The 9,169-nt window shown below is 41.5% G+C and overlaps 1 pseudogene; it reads left to right on the forward strand.

Moving 5' to 3' along the window:
* Window positions 1-573: 573 nt before the first annotated feature.
* LOC139444383 (toll-like receptor 4) lies at window positions 574-3,023 on the forward strand (annotated as a pseudogene).
* Window positions 3,024-9,169: the final 6,146 nt, after the last annotated feature.

Consider the following 9,169-nt stretch of genomic DNA (forward strand, 5'->3'; position numbering starts at 1 on the left):
ACCGCGTGGTTGTTACATCCGTCTCTTCTTTTCCTAACTTGCAGGAAAGCTAAAGCTTATGTTTGTCATTTGTGTAGCTTCAAATGACACAAGAGTTTGTTAAAAATCAATTTTACTCAGAGGGCATACTTTAGAGCTGTTGGAAATAATCGACAAAAATGTGCAATATCAAGCTTCAAAATTCATCGTAGTTGGTGACTAAAATACTGCAATTCAATCTCGTTTCCATGTAAGTCGTGTATTAAGAAAACTATCGAGGACTTATACTACTTTCTACTTGTATGTACACTATACTCTGCTATAAGAAAAAGATGTATTACATCCAAATCCAAATGATCCAAAGATGTATTCCTGTACATGTGAACCAGTAAAGATAAATTATTTATGCAAAACATTCCCACGTATATTTACCACACACCCTTGAACAGACACACATTCGTATATAGAGTTTACAATGTCGGAGTCACCTCTGTTCTATCTGTACTATAGGCTTGTGGGCTTAAAAGTGATTGAATGAAGATTGAATGGTTGAATTTGTTATTGATGTACTCCCTCATACGTTCTCTTCACAGAATGGGTTCCATCAACGCCTGTCATCTGGGTTTGATATACACGATATCAACATTGTCCTTCGCGGAAGCCAGCTTGCTTTGGCTCGTCCGTGTACCTTACGGAAGGAATCACTAGAATATATCGCTGACTGCCGTAACAGGAACCTCTCCGACATACCCCATGGCCTTCCAGTGAACATCAACACCTTACTTCTCAGGAACAACACCATCAACATAAAACACTTGTCTTCTGGCTTGTCTCGATTCTCTCATCTTTATCATCTTGATTTGTCATTCAATCAACTGCGTGGTTTGCAACCAAGAACATTCATTCACCTTACACGCCTTGAAACTTTAAACTTAGAAGGCAATCACCTCCCTCTTAACAGTTCGGCATATCCTAATGCCACGTTTCAGGGTCTTCGTTACCTTCAGTCCTTGAAGATAAACAACAACATCAATGATGAGGATCACTTCTCAGATATGGAATATCCAGGACATGTTCTAGCAGAGTTATCTGCCCTTGAAGAATTGTTTATTGATGGTATACCTTCAGGTGTATTTGGTCAGCAGTTTCAATCTCTCAGGAAGCTTAGAAATTTAACGTTGTCTGGGTGGATAGGTACATGTAATATTCCAAACATCACGGACGATTCCTTTAGAAATCTGAAGCATCTGACTTATCTGAACATGACGAGTTGTTCTATATCACACACTGGAAGACGGGCTTTAACTAATTTAGATAACATCACCATTCTTGACATGTCCAGCAATACACGACAGGATACGGCGCATTTTGAAAATATTTTGTGTGGTCTACAAAATTCCTCGGTTGAAATTTTGAAACTGAATGCCATGGTGAGTGAATATGCAACATGTATTGTTTTCACTAACTTAATGGCGGAATATCTTCACAGCACCAATTTAAGGGAACTGTATTTTAATGATGATTATATTGTTACTGCTGAAAAAGAAGTATTGTCACTTCTTCCCAAAAGTCTAGAGGTACTTTCCATAAGGAAAAGTAGACTAGTGTATGGCACTTTCTTTGAATATTTGAACCAACTGGAAAACGTGCGGATGATTGACCTAAGCGAAAGTATTGGCAGCTCTGTTCCCGTCATTCATGGATTATCATTTAGTCTTCCTCCTAAACTGGAGACTTTCTTCTGTGACGACAGCACATTTAGGGTTTGTTTTGTCAATGTCAACTTCACCTCAAACAATCTAAAGAAAATTAGTTACAGGAAAAACGTCATTACCTTCTGGGCTGGTCCAATGTATGGTTTAAACCATTTAACTGAAATAGACGTATCAGAAAACTTCTGCGATCGTATTGATGATGGTTGTCTGAAAGGTTTTCCTAGTCTTAAGATATTAAGAGCTAATAGTAACTACCTTGGGGACTTCTTAGGTAACGATAAAAAAGGGCAGGTGTTTGCTTATTCACCAACTCTCGAATTTTTAGATCTATCTTTGAACAGAATCCAGTTTTTATCAGTTAATATGTTTCGAAACCTTGTCAGTCTGAAAACCTTGAACCTAAGTGAAAACAGTCTCACTTACCTGAAGGTGAAGGTTAGTCATATGACCAATTTGACATCTTTGAATTTAAGTTCAAATCAAATTCCATCCCTAGATCACATGTTTATGTCTCAACTGGACATAATCAGCAAAAGCTCTGATTTAAAGGTTGATCTTTCAGACAACCCACTCATCTGTTCCTGTGAGACATTATCTTTTGTAAAATGGATGACACAGAGAAAGGACATGTTTGCAAGTCAACAACGGTACAAATGTTCCTCACAATCTGGATGGTTATACAACGAAAATGTGTTTGAGATTCTTTCACAACTTCAACAAAAGTGCACCTCTCATCTTGGCCTTGCGATGGGACTGTTGGGTTCCGTATCAAGTTTCCTCTGCATCTTGTGTGCTTCTATCCTCTACAGGTATCGATGGAAGTTGAGATACCTATATTACATAGGGCGGGGACGCTACCGAAATATTGACCTGACTCAACAGGGAAATGACAAGGAATATGAATATAATGCCTTTATCTCCTACGCTGACGAGGACCGTGACTTTGCTCTACACATGTTCATCGAGAAGCTTGAAAGAGAAGGCAATCTTCAACTGTGTTTTCATCATCGTGATTTCATTCCAGGCGAGCCAATAGCTGCCAACATCCTGTCAGCCATTCAAAAAAGTAAATTTGTTGTCATCGTGCTTTCCCCTAACTTCCTGGACAGTTACTGGTGCAGATACGAGTTTGAGATGGCCCGGATGGAGGGTCTGTACACTGAGAGGAACATGGTTGTCCTGGTGAAGTACCAGGAGGTCCTGCCCAACCTTGCGCCCAGGGACTTGTTGTATATGATGCACACACAGACCTTTCTGGAATACCCACAGACCGTAGATGACCAGGACGCGTTCTGGAGTGCTCTCAAAGATACCCTTGTAGCACCCTGAGAAAATCATTTAGACTTGCTATCAGCCAGATCCATATGCAAAAATCATCATGACTGTTCTCTAAGAAGCTCTCATAACATTTTAATAAAGGCATATCCACTGCTTCTTCTCTGAGGGTTTCGCCAGAGTAGACGATACAATCTCCAATGTTATATAATTCTTGTAACATTTCGCAAAATAACCGCAAAAATCAAATTACATTGTTCTGGGTTTTTAGGCACGAGGTATTCACACAACAACGTCGTCGTTTAGGTTCGAATCTCATTCCATTTGTTTCGAGATGGACTTGAGCACAAACACACATTATTTTCATTGTGTGTCAGCATAAACGGCGCCTTGTTGAGAAGAAAATTCGTTATGATAGTGGATTTTGTTGTGCCTTATCCCATATGGTACATAGGATGTAAAAATTCAAATGATTATTTTTAATGTCTCAATTCTTTTCTTTTTCTAGTTCAAACCCATTTCCATTGTGTAAAACGTGTCTCTGTTTAATATGGATTTAAAACATGCTATGTCTGCACTCACACAGACACACTCACTCACTCACACAGACACACACACACACACACACACACACACAAACGCGCACGCACGCACACACACACACACACACACACATACACACAGAGGCCACCACTACCTCTATTGGGTGAATTGAGGTGAAATGGAGACATTATAGTGACTCCGGGCCGACCGGCATTTGTTTTAGCCCTTTAATGTCGAGCAGGAGGCAGGGTTGCAAAAAGTACCATCGGTTAATGTCTTTTGGTATGACGCGGTCGACCTTTGGACAGCTGCATTGTTTGTTTATTGTTTAACGCCGCACTCAGCACTACTCCAGCTATATGACGGCGGTCTGTAAATAATCGAGTCTTGACCAGACAATCCAGTGATTGACATCAGGAGCATCGATCCACGCAGTTGGAATCGATGACATGCATCAACCAAGTCAGCGAGCCTGATCACCCGATTCCGTTAGTCGCCTCTTACGACAAGCATAGTATACTTGTACGGCAAGCATGGGTTGTTGAAGACCTATTCTACCCCAGATCGCCACGGGTCCGGAGACATGCTCTATCCAATAGACCGCTTTTGGGACATCCGGGAGACCTGGGTGATTGTTTGCCTGTCCAATTATTTTGCAGGTCGCAATGCTGAAGCTGAAAATATTACCAATCTCGGCAAAAAACAACAATAATTCCTTCTGTCCTGTGTCTCGTCAAACGAGTTTCAAACGGCGAGGCAAAAGGTTTTAAGCGACGTTTCTATATTAACGTTGGAACTATATGAATTGATAAGGATAAGCATGCCCTGCTTTACAGGTAGGCCTCAGAAGTTCGAATCCCCGTTCGTCCCGATTTTGTTTCTAGGTTTGTCAGAACCATACTCATCCTCCTGGGTTCCACAAAAACGGTAAACGTCTGAGACCTGCATTACTTCGGGCTTTCCTTTTGCGAGTTTGTTTCTTGTAAGTAGTAGCACATGGACATGCTCTCTCTCCAATTATACATATTTTATATCTTTTCCTGAAACTGTTAAAATGTAGAACAACTACGACGCTTACTGCATAATCATTCCTTGTTTACCAGAACCTTGCGCTCAATAAACAAACAACCTCAATGCATAGTCACTTTGTTTTTACATGTGAAGGAGATCACTGATAATCGTACCTCATGACATGTTGGCGTTAATTTAGGATATAAACATAAAGTGTTGTAAGATACAGATGTCTTAGTACTTTTCCGTGTCGAACTAAATGAGGTGTTGTTTTTTTAATTTGCGATTGAGAAAAGGATACTTTATTTCGAAAAGTATTCACATACAATCTTATGCCCGGTAATGTCAGGGATCTAATCCTATTTGATAAAGTTGTTCAGTCATTTGGACTGCAGCAAACTCTCACAATCCCACGCAATACACAAACACGAACATGGAAACTCAACATCATGTCAAATCTCTTGATGACCAATATATTTACAAAACAGTAATGCACAGGGCATTTAGCAAAATTCATGCATATTCATTGTCCATATAGCCCTTTGAGAGCGAAGTCGTAGAAGGAATGAAACAGCAAAAGTGCAGGCTTGCTACGCGGATTCATACAGTTTGCACATCGGTTTTTCGATTCATACGCCATGAACCGAAAGAACTACACAGCCAATCCTTAAATAACATAGACAACGAGCAACGCCATCGGGTACGATGCCAAAGAATCAACCAGGGCACCACTGTGACCTAGCGATCGTCATGCAAACTTTTACTTCAAGCAATGGATGCTAGGCATCTGTTCTGGAATACTCGTGTGGGCACTGGCATTTCTTTGAGAGAAAGTATAATCCAATAGTACAAGGTTTACCCCAGCATATGTGTTTACTATCATCTGGCTGCTGAAGTGTTGAACTCTGAACGTATGTATTTCGTCGAATTTTACAATTATGTACAGATCCGGGGTAGAATAAGTCTTCAGCAACCCATGCTTGCCGTAAAAGGTGACTATGCTAGTCGTAAGAGGTGCCTAACGGGACCGGGTGGTCAGGCTCGCTGGCTTGGTTGATGCATGTCATCGATCCCAATTGCGTGGATCGATGTTCATGATGTCAATCACCGGCTTGTCTGGTCCAGACTCGATTATTTACAGACCGCCGTCATATAGCTGGAATATTGCTGAGTGCGGCAAACCAACAAACCAACCAACCAACTAACTGTATCAGCAGTCACTTAATGTAAATGTGCTCACAGCTGCCACATAAAACGCGACCCATCCTTTCTCTGTAGGTGCTCGTACGGCACTCAACTGAAACATATGTAATACGCTTCACCCATTACATTTGAGTCTATGTAACTCGCGTTATATACAGGGATGGATGATAAACTACACTATGAAATCTGCGAAATGTATAAACCAGTTAATGTGAAACCTCATTAATCCGAGTTTAATTTTTCGGATTTACAACGTTCCACATTTTGAATCTTTTAGACGACCCACGACCTCCTTCATGTAGTGTCAGAGCGTCTGCTCGGAAAGCAGGAGGTTGGTGGTTCGATCCACGTACGGGTCATACCAAAAGGCTTTAGAAGACGGAACTCGGCATAGTAGGGGCTAAAGCAAGGACTGGTCGACTCGAAGTCAGCTTACTGTGTCTGAGTGGGGTGTTCATTTTAAACTGTCACATAGTATTGTCAACGCGCATGTGTTGACGGGGAACTAGCTCTTGGGAGAATAAAGGACAAAATCGACATCACTGTCCCGGAACGCTTTATGCACAACATGTAAAAAATAAACAACAATTGCACAATGAGCGGAATACCTGCTCTGACAACACAAACACAGCGATGAGTGGACCTTCCGGCTCAGGCGTACAAGAGGTGAGCGGAGCTCCAGCTCACCTCAGGGCGTTTCCTACGAGCGGCACATCCCGCTCGAGGTCGTCCTTATGCCAACACTCGGAATACCAAGCCTGACTAACACCGTAGTAACTATGTAATGGTAGCACATATATAGTACTGAACAATGGAAATACAATGGCTGTCAGTCAATATACAATGAAATGTTGGTGAGGATTAACAACGGGGATTAGCGCCTAAAACGTAATGACAATTAAGTTATGGAGACATGGCTACAGGGTAATTTGCCTATGGAGTCAAATGTACTGCAGACAATGATAGTCATAAATCAGTCGCTATGACAGTACCTCTGTATCAGACCGGCATAAGTCTGACGCTATATAAGTGCAATAACGTTGAACCGGATGTTAAACCACTTCACCCTCAGCTATGGGCAACCCCACCAATTGGCAGGGAAAATAGCCGGATTTACGAGCTTCATTGCATTTCTACATCATCGCGATAACAGATGTTACATGGAGGATTATCATTATGTGCCTCGATCTGACATACCAATATCAATACCAATGCCAATACCAATGCGGGGTAGATTAGGTCTTCAGCAACCCATGCTTGCCGTAAAAGGCGACTATGCTTGTCGTAAGAGGCGACTAACGGGATCGGGTGGTCAGACTCGCTGACTTGGTTGATGCATGTCATCGTATCCCAATTGCCTGGATCGATGCTCATGTTGTCAGTCACTGGATTGTCTGGTCCAGACTCGATTATTTACAGACCGCCGTCATATAGCTGGAATATCACTGAGTGCGGGGTTAAACAACAAACAAACAAACAAAACTTATTAGTCATCATTAGCCATCATCATTAGCAGCGATCCACGCCTTGGGGTTAAGATGACACTCGATCAACTGAGCCACGGAGATTGACCGCCTGATCTATCACGTCACATAGGTTCCTGGGGAAAGATATACATCTGGTTTTAACTTGTAGCCCAAAAACGTTTTGACACATAATGTAAAATATTTTGTACACTCGATTATTTACAGACCGCCGTCATATAGCTTGAATATTGCTGAGTGCGGCGTTAAACAACAAACAAGCAAACAAACAAACAAACAAACAAACTTCCATTCTATTGGTTACATCAATTTGTTGTAATCATTCGAAGTTTATTTCTCTGTTGAACGTTTTACAAAGTGCAACTCAAAAGGACTTCTTATCCATGTGTATAATTTCTATTTTTATCTACATTTATCAAATCTCATTTGAAAAGCAAAACAAATACAACGCCTCCTACGCAAGTGAACACATTTCCGTATTTAGAGAGTCCTTAATCAAACAACCTCGTGATCTGGACACCGAATTTATGACCTTTCCCTTGAATGTACAGGAAATTGAGAGTACTGATAATCGGGGTGTACTTAATGACCTCTCACTATGTTCTTGCTATTATCATGGACCTTAAATATCGTATAAAGTGTCCATGCTATTATCAAAGGTAAGTTAAAAGTAAGTAGTTAATTTCAGTTTAGATACATCCAATTCACATTCACGAGCATGCCTATTGATACCAATCATGTTAAATCAAATTTAAGCATGTTATTATATTATCAAGAACTCTTGGCATTGATGAAAGAGACGTGATCATGTGATATATTCCACCATCCTGTATTAATATTGGTTGAAACTAAGATAGACGGGTACAGAGGCGGTCGTCTTCTGTCCGAGGACTTCTCTCAACACTGTGACAAGTACCTCTTAGAACGATCTGAGGGCTGCATCACTTCGGGCTTTCCTCCCACATTAAGCTTATACGCCGCGATATGACTGGAATACTGTTAAAAGCGGCGTTGAACCCAACTCACTCACTCACTCACTCACTCACTCACTCACTCACTCTTAGAACGACCGGAAACCTGACAATGGGTCAGGAGTCCAGAGACCTAAGGACATATGGACTTTCGATACAGAACAAGTATTAATTGCATGCTGTTTTTATCAAACTCAGTAACTGGTACATTATATACAGGTAGCTTATTAAATATCGTTCGTTTGTTTAAATATGACGACAGGGCGGGCATATATGTAAGCGTGAAACACGTGCTTACTAGACTGCAACAAGAATCATCTATGGATGTGCATGAGATGAGCATGAGCATGACCAACTGCTCAAAGACCCAGTCGCCTAAGACGCTGCAATTCGCAGTGAAGAGTTATGTCACTTAGATGTGTCAGGAACCTATGATCGTAGGGTCGAATCCCCGTTCGCGTGGACAATGTTTTAGGCTTGTCAGTTACATGTCCGTGCTCTTGGGTTTCAACAAAGTGCTAAACGCCTAAGTCCGGCATCACATCGAGCTTTCCCCCCACATCAGTCTGGTAGTCTGTTAAAACTGGTAAAATACCGAACCGAACCGAACCGAACCTGGATCTTCGGCGTGACGAGCGAACGCTTTAACCACTAGGCTACCCGACCGCCCCGTAGTTCGTTATAAGCATATATAACAGCATATATACAGCAAATAGCCGGGACCCAAAAATAAGTTCGTTATACCCGTCAGTCCGTTATAAGCGTGTTCGTTTTAAACGTAGTTTACTGTGCATCACATTTGCCTTTGACCATACATGGTCTTAATAAGACTACAATGTGGCTGACACCCATCCAAAATCAGGGAAGTGACTATCATGAGTCAGGTCGTATCTAGTGCCCTATCAGTTTCGTTTCTACGTCCTCCTTAACAGCTATATACACGTACTCTGGGCACCATTTTGGAGCGTTCCCTGGCTGAGCATGAGAA

This window comes from Haliotis cracherodii, unplaced genomic scaffold, assembly GCF_022045235.1.
Source record: "Haliotis cracherodii isolate W230 unplaced genomic scaffold, xgHalCrac1.p SCAF_5, whole genome shotgun sequence".
NCBI classification, from domain to species: domain Eukaryota; kingdom Metazoa; phylum Mollusca; class Gastropoda; order Lepetellida; family Haliotidae; genus Haliotis; species Haliotis cracherodii.